This window comes from Megascapheus bottae, chromosome 29 (assembly GCF_031878675.1).
Source record: "Megascapheus bottae isolate mThoBot1 chromosome 29, mThoBot2.hap1, whole genome shotgun sequence".
NCBI lineage: Eukaryota > Metazoa > Chordata > Mammalia > Rodentia > Geomyidae > Megascapheus > Megascapheus bottae.
The window spans coordinates 5,599,151-5,613,422 of record NC_143537.1 but is presented as its reverse complement, the minus strand read 5'-3'; the positions used below and the strand labels follow the sequence as shown (position 1 = coordinate 5,613,422).

Here is a 14,272-nt window from a genome sequence, read left to right as displayed (position 1 = left end):
ATTCAGCCCCAAGTTGGAAAGAAGGCTCTAAAACACCGTTCAAGTGAGCTGTTAGAACCCTGGCTATCCTGTTCACTAACCATCCAGGTCCGTGTCCTGGGGGAACAGTCTGAACACAGAGAACAAGACAGAACTGCTTCATGCTAACAGTCAGGGTTACGTTTCCAGAGGATTCCTTCCAAGCTGATCTTTTCTCCTAAGTTTCCCATCACACATTCCTTTATTGTCCAAATGAATTGTGACAGTGTACCCATTTGGGCTAAAGGCAGGATCTAGTGCAAAACAAAGCCACTGGAAAATTAATAAGATAAATTATTAGAGTTGACTGGGGCTTAGAGGAAAACCCCAGCTCTCTTTCCGTTGAAATAAGTGTCTGCATTTCTAAGGTGTTTATCTAAAATGGTGATGGAAAGACCCTCCCCTCTGGGCACTTAAAAAGTCTGAATTTTGCCTTCTTATCGGCAAAACAAGCAGCCATAAGTGGAAAGTAAAGGATAAGCTGTAGAAAGAACCAACAGAATTAAATATAGATGACTGACCACTGAGCCCTTCCATGCCCAAGCTCTGGCTTCACTACTTTATATGCACAACAAAAAGTGTTGGTTTATAATTTCTGCCTCCTTTGGGTTTTCTGATCGTGGGGCAGTGAGAAAATAGAGGTGTGTTCAGGATAGAGAGATGGGAAAAAAACACAGATATATGCGATTACAACTAGGCAGGCATGGTGGCTCAAGCCTGTAAACCTAGTTACTTGGGAGGCAGAGTTCAAGGGACCATGGTTCCAGACCAGCCAGGACTAAGATATACAAGACTCCACTACGGCCAATGGCTGGATGCACAGACATGTACCTGTCAGTCCAAATTGCAGGGGAAACATAATGATTGAATATAATCACTCCAGTTACCTACCTCTGACTGGGGGAAAGCACAAACAAGAAGATTTCAGTTCAGGCCACCACTGGCATTAAGTAAAACCATACCTCAAAAACGAGTCAATACACGAAGAGGCAGACGCAGGACCTATCTTGCAGCTATGAGCCACTGAATGTAAAAACCCAATACAAATAAATAAATAAATAAATAAATAAAAGTTGGGGCTTAGAGGATGCCCTGAGCTATGCACTGTCATTTTTTAGTTTAGGTTCTGAGGTCTAAAGTCTTCAGTGAACCATGTTCGCTCTTTATTGTCTGTTTGATTGGCGGAAACCCAGTAGAGGCAGGCAGGCTTTCCAAAGGGTTCATATTTATCATAGAATTACTGAGTGTAACAATAGTTCCCTTATTAAGATATATTACCATATAGACACATGTGCTTCCCTTCCTTTGAGAGAAAGGGCATGGCACCCCAACCTTTGCGCAAAGAAGTCCAAAGGTCCGTGTGCCCACGGGTGGGGTGGGATCTCTGAATAGGCAGTCCTTAGAAGCAGCTGGAGCAGCACGGTGGGGCACTGGATCTGGGATGAGATGCAGAGCACACAGCTGGAGACCAGACTGCCCATCCTCCAGCCCCAGAGCAGCAAAAGCTATGGGAATGTTATTGGAAAGCCAGTCCCTTGACCTTGTTGTGCCAACTTATGAATAAGGAATGTAAGGTTTTACTGTTTGCTAGGTGAAGGAAGAGATCAGGGAGACTCAACTCTTAAAACTCCCTCATCCTCTTTTTGAAAGCAAATGTCTGGTGTTTAAGGGGAATCTCAGGAGCAAGGTTCCAGGGAGTGCAGGTCTCTGACCAGATGTTGCCCTGTTTTTTTCTCCTAGCTATTTGTCTCTGAAGTTGTTTCTTGATTGACAGAGGTCTGTTCCTTCCCAATAGCCAAGGGGGTGGGCGATGGGGAGAGGGGAGATGAAGGAATTACCTGGTTTTGTGGGGGGAAAAATGTTAATCTTGAGCTTTCTATCATGGAGACAGAGAGAGAAGAAGGGAGGGGGGAGAAATAACAATAACCATCAGACCCATAGTGCAAGATGGCAATACCCAAAATGTCTGTATTTGTTTCTTATTCTTGGCAAAACCAGTGAATCTGCCTAGCATTTGCTACCCCTCCTCCTTGTCTCTAGGCTATATGGTTTAGTTCTGTAGAGATCAGGCAGCTGGAACATGTGAATCTGCAGTGTCTCTGGCTATCCCCAGGACATTGACAGCTCTGGTGGGTTAGGATGCTATGTAGATCTTATAAGACTTCAAGTCATCGTGCAGTGACTGACGGTAGAGCTGTGACTCAAGATATCATTATTGATGATGTGATTGTTTTGATCTTTCTGTTGTTGTTGCTGCTGCTGATTTTGATTCCATACAACCATCTCATTTCCAGACTTTTGTTTCTTTCATCAGAAGATCCAGGTGCCCTCCCTCTCAGTATTACATACCAAATAGAAACACATATTTGCTCTCTACTGGCCTAGATATTTTTCCCTAGCAAGTTTGTCTGTCCCCATTCTCCCTCTTACAGTCTCTAGTCTACATTGGCAATACCCAGGGTTCCACCTAAGGAAGGACATCTCTAACAACTACCTCTATCCTTCCCCAACCATAGCCCTGGTGACTGCCCCCTGAAGGGCTTGGCCCAGCATGAAGAGATGAAGATGCTGATAACTTGCTTACTTTGCAAAAGGAGACTTGCAACTCTACTGAAATACCATCATGTATATAGGAGTACTCCGTGAGTAAAAGTAAACCATCTCAGTCAATTTTTGCTTCTATAACAAAATATGTTAAAGTGGATAATTTGTAGACAACAGGAATATATTGGTTCTACAGGATGAGTAGTTTAAGACTAAGCATTTGAGAGTCTGTACCTCATAGGTGGTACCTTCTGCATGTCATCATTCTGTGGGAACACAGCAGCTCTCTAGGAAAGCCAAAACCTTTATGACCTAATTACCTCAAAAAGTCTCCATCCTCCAATACCTACCATCACCCAGGTGACCTATGAATTGTGAGAGGACATTGGCATCCAGACCATAAAACAGCATGGTCTTTTTCATCTTAAAAGGCTGTTGCTAAAATTTCTCTTCTGACTTCTACATTTATAAATAAGAAAACCAGAAGCCCAAAGAAGTTTCCATGATCATCCGGAAATCCCATACCTGGTCAGCAGTCATCTCAGGGTAAGGATGAGGTCTCCTGATCCTTGGCCCAAATCCACCATTTTCCTCCTGCTTTTGTTCACTTGAAGTGTATTATCCCAGGGTGAATTCATCACTGTGTCTGTTTCTTCCCCTCCCAACAGAGGCTCCTTCATTTGTTTTCACTTTCTTCTTCCCTGCTGGTCAATGGCCTTGAATTTCACAAGTATTGCAAGTGTGAATTGCCTTGGGTTACAGCTCCAGGTTGGAGTCCTGGCAGTCAATACTTTCTCAGAATGGTGTCTCTCAGCAAGTCCCAAGCCAATAAATGGCGAGCAGGCAATCAACAAGTACTCATTAATCCTCTGATCTCTGTTGAACACTACAGGTTTTCTGAAAAAGTATTACATTTAATTCTTTTCTATATCAAGTGGCAGACATCCTTCTCCAGAATCACGAAAGCAAAGGGGAAATTTACTGACCACAGAATAGAAATATGACTATCATGTCATAAGAAGGCTCCAAGTGGGCCTTGGAGGGCACATCTCTATCTGTCGAGGGTGTTAGGGTTAACATATTGAATGAGGAACAACGCTGGCCTTCCAGTGCAGAGAAGCACACCCACCCTCTTTGATTTCTCCATGTGAATTTTCTTTCATTAGCCATTCATCATAGGGAACCGTAGTAACATTTATTTTCATTTTGTACAAATGATAGGTAACAACAGTTGATTAAATTGTGTCAGAGAAAGTCTTATCCCAGCAGTCAGAAAAATGAAGTAAGAGAATGTGAGTTCTGGGCCAACTTGACTCCATAGTGAGATACTGTTTCAAAAACAAAACCCACAGAGAAAACTGTATAAAAGAACCTCTTAACTCTTCATCTCCTTTTCACCATTCAACAATTTTCTTGTTAGTTTTATACAGGAAACAGGCAGGAATAATGATTTCTTTGAATGACAATTTGAATCTAGGTTCTCTTGCTCTCGGTTTGTTCTGCTATAAAATGTGGGTAAGCATAGTACTTACCACATAGTGCTCCTCGGGTTAGGAGAAGTCCACAAAATACTCCTATGAGGCCTTACTCCTGTCTAGGAACGATGGAAATTATTTCAGCATGAATTTTGGTATGTAGCTTTCCTCAGCAAGCAACTGTTCATTATAGGAAGACAGGTAACATCATGGTATTTGCAGTGACCTTTTTACTACTGGAAGGAAAAAAAATCCTAAGGACCCAAATCATGATTAATTTATGTGCTATGTTTATGAACAGCTAAGCTTTTTCCATTTGGTTTTCTGAGAGGAATAAGGGTCAGTGACATAGAAAATTTGGACTCACTGCAAAGTGAACCCTTCTAGAACTTTAATTTGGTAGGGATCAGATAGACTGGCTTCTCTGGTAATGAACTGCAGGCAAGTCTCTGAGCCAACATGTGGGACCCTGGCCTACGTCACATATAACGCACCAAAATGACAGCAACTGAGCTGTGGGATGCCCACGCTAAAATACTCCTCCAGCACGTGCCGGGAAGGGAAGAACATTCTAATAGCTAATGTTCTACTCAAATAGCAGGTCACTGCCTCCTGGGATCTACTCATTTTTTCATGACAGAGTATACTGGTGTGGACAGTCTTAGGTTGATGGGAAGCCTGGCTGCCAAATAGAGTTAATTGACTTCAGAAGCGCAAACAGATATTAGAAATGATGGTTCTGATTTACAAGAAAGAACTTGTTTGAAGATCCATTCAGTTGCTGACCTCTAAACATCCTGCAGTATGTGTATATACACACATGTGTGCGTATACACAAATACATACAGATATACATCTGCTCAGGCACAGAAACCAGGTGCATCTTCCTTGAAATGAATGAACAATCTTAACTCCCAACTGATAAAACCCACTGGAACTACATCTCAAATTCTTCCCTGAGAGAAATATACCATTTTTTTTTCACTTGTAGGCATTCTGTTTCCTAGTCTTTTCATGGTCTCCCAGCCATTTCAGAAGGCTGTGAACTCAGAGATAAAGCAAGGGAAGTTGACAAATTTACCTCGTGTGATACAGCAGTTGGAGCTCGACCCTGTGCCAAATATATATGCATGTACCTCTGAATTCACCCAGGAAAGGAGCTATTAGTTTAACATGCCATTCTAGAGCAAAGAGCAGAATGAAGTGTAAAAAAAATCGAGGAAGGGTTCCACAGCACAAATCCACTTCAGTTTTTAAAGAGAAAATTTCATTTCACCCTGGATAGGTGGGTCACAAGCAGCAGTAGTTCATTCCTTTTGCTAATGATGTTGATTCCAGTGCTAGACGACACTGCCAAGTCTCTTGTCCATGGATGTTTGTGTTCTTCCCTCTTTGGGGCTGTGACCAGTAAACATCAGATCCACTCATTTATCTTGTGCATATATTAAAGCGACTCCTGAGTCATGGATAGGCCCACACCTAACTGGAAACTGGACATTTTCTGAAATGCTTCTTCCAGAGCTTACAGACGTTTCTAACTATGCTTCATCTTTGTCAATATTTGACATTGCTAGTCTTTTTTAGTTGTAGCCATTCTATCCCACGTGTGTGTGTGTGTGTGTGTGTGTGTGTGTGAAGGGACAGGTATCTCATTGTGGTTTCCCTTCCTGTTGCCTGGATGACCGTTTATTGTGAATCCTTTTTTTGTATGTTGCTTGGCCATTCTAAAAGTTTAGACATTTCTTGCATTAAGTGTCTGTCAAAGACTTTACTCATTTACACAATTTTGGGTTTTAAGTTTTTTATTTGTAAGGGTGTTTTGTGAGTGCATATTCAATATAATCACTATGGATTTACCATTTTAATATCTGCTCATTCGTATTTTCTGCCTGCTTTTGAATTAGCCTTGCATTTTATACTATTCCATTTCATCTTTTCTCACATTAAAAAATCAGTAATGCTTTGTATTATTTTAGTAGTTATTTGCACTAAGGTAATATTCATCTTTTATCAAAGTTCACCCTAAATTACCATTCTACCTAACAGTGTTAGAATTTAAGATTTTATTTACCCTTTTTCCTGCCATTTGTTACATAATCCTAACGTATTGTATGCCCAAGAATATACTGTTATGTTTTAAACAGTAGTCCTATAAAGAAAATATGAAACTTCTTCCACATGTATTTATCCTTTCGTGTGCTTTCCATTTCTTTTTTTTTTTCTTTTGTGTGGTACTGACTGGAGTTTGAACTTAAAAACCTGTGGTTGAAGCCGGATGCTGGTGGCTCATGCCTGAAACCCTAGCTACTCAGGAGGCTGAGATCTGAGGATCGTAGTTCAAAGCCCAGGCACAAAAGACCATGAGACTCTTATCTCCAAATAACCACCAGGAAAACTGGAAGTAGCCCCGTGGCTCAAGTTGTAGCGCACTAGCCTTGAGCTGACAAGCTCAGTGACAGCATCCAGGCCCAGAGGTTCAAGTTCCATAAAGACAAAACAAAAAAACAAACAAACCTATGCTTGATAGGCAAACTCTCTGCCACACAGTTGGGTTTATATGAGTCAGCTATCATGCCCTGATTATTTGTTGAAATGGGGTTCTTGCTAACTTTTTGCTTGAGCTGGCCTCCAGCCTCAGGCCTCTGGTCTCTTGAGATTCAAGTAGTTGGAGTTATATGCATGAACCACAGCCACGGTCTCAAGTGTTTTTCCTTTAAATCAGTGGAAGTAGGCATAGGTCAATTGAAGTAATTTTCTTATTATTTTTGTAGTGCAGTGTGCTAGCCATAAGTTAAAAAATATTTACTATTTTCTTTTTGTGAAACACTGTCATGTTAAGAGCCTTGACTGCCTGGAACTTGCTCTGTAGCCTAAAATGACCTTGAACTCATGGTTGTCCTGCCTTTACCTATTGAATGCTGGACTTACAGTTGTGTGTAACCACTCCAAGTGTCATCCTTAGTTTTGAAAGTTATCTCATTAAACAGAATAATTTTAAGTGGAGAGGTTGTTTTCTTTTTAGTACATCTAAGATATTTTTCCATCATTTCTAATAAGTCAATCACAATTCTTATTCTTGTTCCCATGAATATAGTATTTCTTTTCTCTCTACATGCCTATAAGATTTTTCTGGGCATTTTAAAGTTAGACTATAATATGCTTAGATGTGGCTTTTCTTTGTATTTTTTTTCTTTATGTTTGCTGTACTTCTAAAACACAGTGAGTGAAATAGGTCATCCATTTTGGCGACTCTGGGGCCATTATCTTTTCAAACGTTCTTTTTCTTCTTTTTTTCTCTTTGTGTTTCTATTGACTTAATTCCATTTGCTGTTTCTCTGTCTCTCAGCATCTCTCTGTCTTATCTGTCTGTCTCTCTCTGTCTCTTTCTGTCTCTCTCTTCTCTGTTCCACATTTCCTGATTATCCTTCTTACCTTAGAGGCTCAGATGATGTTTCTTCATCCCACAGAGCTGTTCTGCCTGCAGCAGGCTTACTTTTTCTTCAGACTCTGGATCCTTCAGATCTTCTTCTAGGGATTCAAGTATCCTCTCATCTGAACAAGAAAGGCCTCTGGGACTTGATTGCCTCCTCTCTAGATATCAGATGATTTCTCGAACCATTTGCTAGGGCTTTGAAGAGAAGTAGGACAAAGATCTTTCATGAACCTCTATAGAAGATCTCTTGAGTCTGATTCTGATGGATTCAGCAACATATTCTTGCAGCCACTCATTTTCTTTAAAAGTAAGGTGATTAATGATTCATCAAATTATAATGCATTTGCAGATGGTATTTCTCATCTGCTGTGCCCAAGGCCAAGTAAAACTCAGGAAATCTCAGAGATTCTGTTCCCCTGCCTCCTTGGAGTGCTGAGACAGAGCGTGTTAAAGACCTAGTTTATAGATGGGAAAGGAAAGTTAATTAATATGTATTAAGTATGAGGTTTATAGATGTCCCTAAGAATTCTACTTGGCCATTTACATGCATCACTGTATTTTAAAAAATGTACAAGTGTTTGTGTGCATTTGCACTGGTGACATGGGAGAAAGGATATGTGGGAGACATGGGGTAGTGACCCAGCCGGGGAACACAGATAGCAAGTAAGGGGAGGTCTTTCTGAGGAAGGCGAGGAGCAATACTGACTCTGTCCTGATTCAGTGTCCTCAGGACCCAGGATATGTGGCATCTGGAGCCCATGTTTCAGGTTGATGCCCAGATGCTTGCCTCTTGTTCTCTGTTCCAAACCAAGGAACCTCAGAACACCTCTAGGGTAGGAAAAACACACAGAAGACAATTACACGAGTATGTCGTGTTTAATTTCCTAGAACGTTCTGCCACTTGGCATACATCTCAGTTACTTTTTCCATTCCATTTCCTGGGAGAGGTTTGTCGTGGAAATAATCATTTCATAGGGCAGTGCCCTGAGGTGAAGGACTATCTGTCTTTAATCCTCTTAATGCAGCTTGGACCCAGTGGATAAAATTGTGGGACTGCTTCATTATACTCGGTGGGAAAAGCTACTTTGAATCATGCCTCCACTAACGTGAACGATGCCTCCTGGAAAGACAAAAGTCTCTTTTTTGTCCCTGTTAATTAGTCCTTGTAGCCCCCTTGGTCCTGGGTGTTTTCTACCTCTGGGTCTCCCTTCCTTACTTCTGCATCTCCCTCATGCTCTTCCTCATCCTCTCACCTCCCTTTCCTTTGTTTTTCTCCTCATCCATTTCTGTTTTCTCATTGCATCTTTAATTTTTTCTCTTTGTTCCTAAAGGTGTTAAGTCCTGTAGGTTTCATTAATACCCCTATCTTGGGGTAATCGTTATCCTTTTACGTTTTCCCATAGTGTCGTTAGATTTTTCAGAGCTGGGGGTGAAGGATGGTGATGATGGTCGTGATGGAGCGGATGGGGCTGGTGGTGTACTAACTGTGTGCTTGCTGATGTTCTAAGTACCTGTACAAATCATCTCATTTAACCTAGGAAAGTCCTTTGAAGAACTGTATATATTTTCCTTCTAATGTTACAGGTAAGGCAACTCTTCCAACTGTAAGCCATCCCATTTTCTTCTATTTACAGAAATAAGGAAATAAAGGTAGTGATTGGAAGAGATACTTGAAAGATACTCTTTGCTGCACAGACTCCTTCTGTATGCCCACAGATTATCTGGGAGAGAGATCAAGGCTAAGCATCAAAACCAACTTGGTTTTGTATCTATGCTAGGAGCCATTGTCTCCTGTAGATGGGACCCCAGGCCAGTGTCAGTGACTTAAAACAAGGCCCCTCTGAGCAATCCCCAGACTATGAACTCCCTGTCCACCTCCGATATTACCTCTTGCAACCTCTGAATTCACCTGTACTATTTTTTTTCTTTTTATCCTGGTCCTGGAACTTGAACTTAGTCAGTGTCTGGGTGCTGTCCCCAAGCTTTTGTGCTCAAAGCTAGCACTGTTGCTTGAAGCACAGCTCTCCTTTTGGGTTTTTGGTGGTTAAGTGAGAGATAAAAGCCTCATTGACTTTCTTGCTCAAGCTGGCTGGCTTTGAACCATAATCCTCAGATCACAGCTTGTTGAGTAGCTAGGACTACAGGCGTGATCCACCTGGCATCTGACTTACCTATACTATTTTAGCTGTACACTTTTTTATTCTTTACCCCTATTTCTCCCTGTTTAATCTAAGGCAAATATCTGGATACCAGAAAGTAACTGAATATGTAATGAAGTGCTATCTTCTTGGGCTTATACATAATAAACCTCTTTTTTCTACTCTTCACCATGTCTTATTTGGTGTGTAGGGATCTAGTGTCACAGGTCTTGTGTGTGTCTGTTTTGTAGAGGGTGAAGGCATTTCTTAATTTCTCTTCCTACTCTAGTACTAAACCACAAGACGGGATACCTAGCACTATAGTTTTGCCTGGGAAAGTGTCTAGGAAAAAAAAGCCAAGTTTGTCATGATTGAATTAGCAAAAGCAAACATAATTCATCTCTTCAGACTCTGTGCTTAGAAACCCAAACAAAATCAGAGCTCTGTTAGTGCTATATTGTGTGCATGGCAATTTACTTTAAAATACTTGAGTGTAAGTGGTGTAGTATATATGCATGCAGTTAACTGTAATCAACACTCTAGGAATGAGTGGTTAATTAGTATTTGAAGAGTCCTTAGCTGAATCAATACTTTGGGGTTAGTTAATTAGCATATAGAATGTTAGAAACATTTTTTTTATCGGTGAAATTAGTTGTATCAACTGTCTATAGATCAGCCAGGAGCTGGATAGCAAGAGGCCTTGCTTGTGTATGAAAGTGGTGGGAAAGAGCACCCTGTTAAGGGCTGGTGGCATAGCTTAAATGGTACAGCCTGGTAAGTGCAAGGCCCTAGGTTCAAACCTCAATACTGCCAAATGAATAGGATCTCCTTTTCCTATTTTATAGATAAAGTCACCTAAGTTGCCTTCAGGGGACAATGAAAGTCATGCAGTTAAGTTGGAGCACAGGCAGCCTGATTCCAATGCTCATGGGAAATATGATGACTCTGTTTAGCCAGCCGAGAATTGCTGAGTAGCTGGGATTATAGACGTGAGCCACTGGTGCCCAACTTGGTCTTTGAAAACTTTACAAACTAGTCCTGCCTTGCCTTGCCTTGCCTTGCCTTGCCCTGCCCTGCCCTGCCCCTGTCCCTGCCCCTGCCCCCCCCCTTACTTTCTTCCTTGTCCTCTTCCTTTGCCTAGTCTTCCTTTTCCTGGATGGAAAGCTTCCAGGATGCCCCCTTTAGGGAGAGAATCCAGAAATACCTGGGTGACCATAGGAAGGAGGCCACAGGAATCCAGGGCGGGGAGAACCATGCACATGTGCCTAGCTGAGGCCTGCCTTTCTCAGGCTAAAGACAGAAGTGGAAGATGCCAAGTTTGCCTCTCCTTTCACTAAGAAGGGGGAATAGGGTTGAGCTGGATTTTTCTTTCCACTCTTGGATCAACATCAGACCTGCCAGGCCATATGGTGTGCAGAGAGACAGAGGCAGACTATGTTTTGGCAGATGGAAGGAGCTATGCTGAAAATGACAGAGTCTAGCAACTGGGGCGGGGGCGGGGGAGGGAGTGGCTCTGGCAGAAGAGAACCCCCGAGAGGAAGGCAGGTGGAATAGGAGGTAAATGGAAGAGGCAGGAACCGGTCAAATTGGGGATCTTTTCCAGGAGAGAAAAAGCAGAAGGCATCTTTTGTTCTGGAGAGGGAAGTATGAGGAGCCCTCAGTGATCATTGTACTCACAATATTTCCTCAACTTTTTCATTTTACCACATTTTAGTGCTACTTATATCATAATATTTCTTTCCTGTACTGACTTTTGAAAGACATACATTTATTTAAACAGGAAGATTTTATCACAGCCACATGTGGGAAGCTTGTCATCATGGGATGTTAATCATAACAGAAGTAAAAGAAAAATAATGTGGTAATATTAAATTCTAGCTAGATATCACTGCCTACTGAAAACTGGGGACTTGGTCCTGCTCTTTCATTAAAGAAAAGAAGCTAAACTAAAAGCAAGAATCACTTTCAAAGACCTAGTAGCATTAAACTGGTAGTTTCTTTGATGTGATCAGAAAGTTTGAAAACAGCCTGTTTTCTTTCCCCCTCACTGTCTAATTCAATGTTAATTCAAGGATATATCTATGATATAAGTTTTACCGGAACATTTTGGCAAACTCTGAAGGGAGGAGGCAGGATAAACAGGGCCCTAGAAATTAAGAGATGCAGCTTCTCATTCTCTGACATCAACCCTAAGCATCTTGGAATGCTTCCGTATGAGGAATCTAGATTTCCTCATCTAGTGGAAGGAATGGAATTGAACTTCTTAAGATATAGTGAATTAGTTTTATTTTTTGGAATTACATATTGAGAATGATTCTAAAGCTGTGACAAAACTTGGTGGGAAAGAATGCCATGGTAAATTAGTGATATTTGCCACAGGTGCACAGCTGGGACTGGGGAAAGGCAATATCATCATTCACCATTGCTAGATTAGAGAATCTCTTTGGTACCCCGGCGTTCTGACAGACCATGATTGCATGACTTCCACAGTCATCCGGGAGCACATTTGGCTTGCTTTTATGCTCATGACTGATAACCAAGTAAGAAACAAGACAGTTTTGCTGTGTGATTTGAAAACAATTTGGTACAGTCCAACAAGTACTCATTCTGCTTCAGTATTCCTGAGTTGGGAATATAAAGATGAAGAATAAGACTTAGTCCCGATCCTGAAAGAGCTCACTGCAATGTCTGTGGAGAAGGTTGATGACAGAAACCTCAACAGGTTCTACAGGTAGTAGTTAAATAATATATTACAGCGCACTCCCAAGTCAAAAATTCCTTGGAAGCATACCCTGATCTGGAAATAGTTAAGCCAGCATTCTGAAAGTTCTCAGATTTGTGGAAACTAACTGTTGCAGGTTAAATTGTGTCCCTTGTAAAATTATGTTGCAGTCCTAACTCCCAGTACTTGTGAATAAATAAAACTTTATTTGGAAATAGATTGTTAGATGTTGAGTCATGACCCCTCCCCAGGGATACATCAAAGCCTTAATCCCCTCCCCAGTACTTCAGAAAGTGACTCTATTTGAACATAAGGTTTTTGGATAATTTAGTTAAGCTGTGTTCACTGGGACAGACCCTAATCCAACATGACCAGAGTCATTATGAAAGGGGAAGAGCCATAGACAGATACTGACAGAAGGAAAGTGAACTGGAGAGACACAGGGAGAAGTTGTCCATCTTATGTAAGCCAGAGAGAAGTCTGGAACAACTCTTGCTCTCACAGCCTTCTGGGAGAAGCAGCCCTGATGACAGCTTGATTTTAGACTTCTGTTGTCCAGTACTGTAAAAAAAAAAGTTATTTTTTGTTGTTTTTAAGTCAGCCAGTGTGAGGTATTTTGTCACAGCAGCTTTGGCAAACGAGTATACAGATGTAATAGCATTAAGGTGAGGTATGCTGGCCTTAGACTGCACACAAATCCAATGACTGACATCCTTACAAAAAGAAGGAAATTGGGCATGTGGAATCATGGGAAAAGATAGCATTTGACAGTGGAGGGAGAAGCTGGAGTAACACTTCTACAAGCCAAGGAATGCTAAAGATTGTCAGCACCCACCTGAAGGTAGCAGAGGACCTGGAACCCTTTCAGAGCTCTCCAGGAGGAACCAACCTTGAACATCTCCTAGTAGTATTGTGAGAGAATAAAATGTGTCCTGTGACACTTGCTTCATGGTTCATGGTTATTGTTGTAGTAGCCCTAGGAAGCAGATACCCAGACTCTATCTTGTCTTCTTCTTTCATCTCCTCCCTTACCCTGTCCTGTACGCCTGTATGGCCTCCTCCCCTCTGACTAAAAAAAAAAAAGAAAACAACCTCGGGAAATCTGCTCAGAAGACTGAAGACATAGGCTCTTCAAGATGAGTATTATGTTTCCCAAATGGTAAAGGAAGGAAGTCTAGTTTTGCAATATACACTCATGGGCTTTCTCTTGGTATTTTCTTTTTCAGTCAGTTTAAATAATCAAGAGAGGCTTTAAAAATTTTTTTACACACTGCAAGGTTGAACAGAGAAATATGTACTTGCTTTAAGAAGATAATTCTTCTATACTCGTGGGATACATAAACTCCACAATTTGCATAGTCAAAACTTTTTTCCCCTAAATTTATTGAAGAATAGCATATATGCAAATTAGAAGGATCCAGCTCAATTAATAGTCATAAATAAACCCACCTGTATAACCCACATACACATCAAAGGAACATTACCAGCACTGCAGGCACTGACCTGCACCTCAGTCCTGACTTCATCCTTTCATCTGATCAGCAACAGGCTACTTTTTATTGTTTTTAAAATGGAGTAGATCCAATTGTACTCTTTGATGCCTGACTTCTTTAGCTCAAGAAGCTTACGATATATATTCACAGTAGCTGTAGTTTGTTCCATGCTTGTTTGGAAGGTGTTTTGTTGTATGGATATATATATATATATATATATATACCAAGATTTGTGTATCTGGTTGGTTCTCAGCAGACATAGAGGTGGTTTATAGTTTGGAGTTTTCTACATCTAGTGCCACTGTGTATGCACACTCTTGTAGTTGTCTTTTGATGCACTCAGATGGTACTAGTGGGGATAGTCCTAAGACTAGAATTGCCAAAGAATTGTCACAGAGTGTGTGTACAGTTCACCTTGAGAAACACTGCCAAACAGTTTTCCAAACCAG

At 41.2% G+C, this 14,272-nt stretch overlaps 1 long non-coding RNA gene across 1 annotated transcript in view; it reads left to right on the top strand.

Moving 5' to 3' along the window:
• The first annotated feature begins 2,879 nt into the window (after positions 1–2,879).
• Positions 2,880–14,272, top strand: part of LOC150044568 (uncharacterized) — a 111,503-nt gene continuing 100,110 nt past the window's right edge. The window contains exon 1 of the long non-coding RNA XR_016533096.1: positions 2,880–3,108. This is a non-coding gene — a long non-coding RNA (uncharacterized LOC150044568). The remainder of the gene's footprint in view (positions 3,109–14,272) is intronic.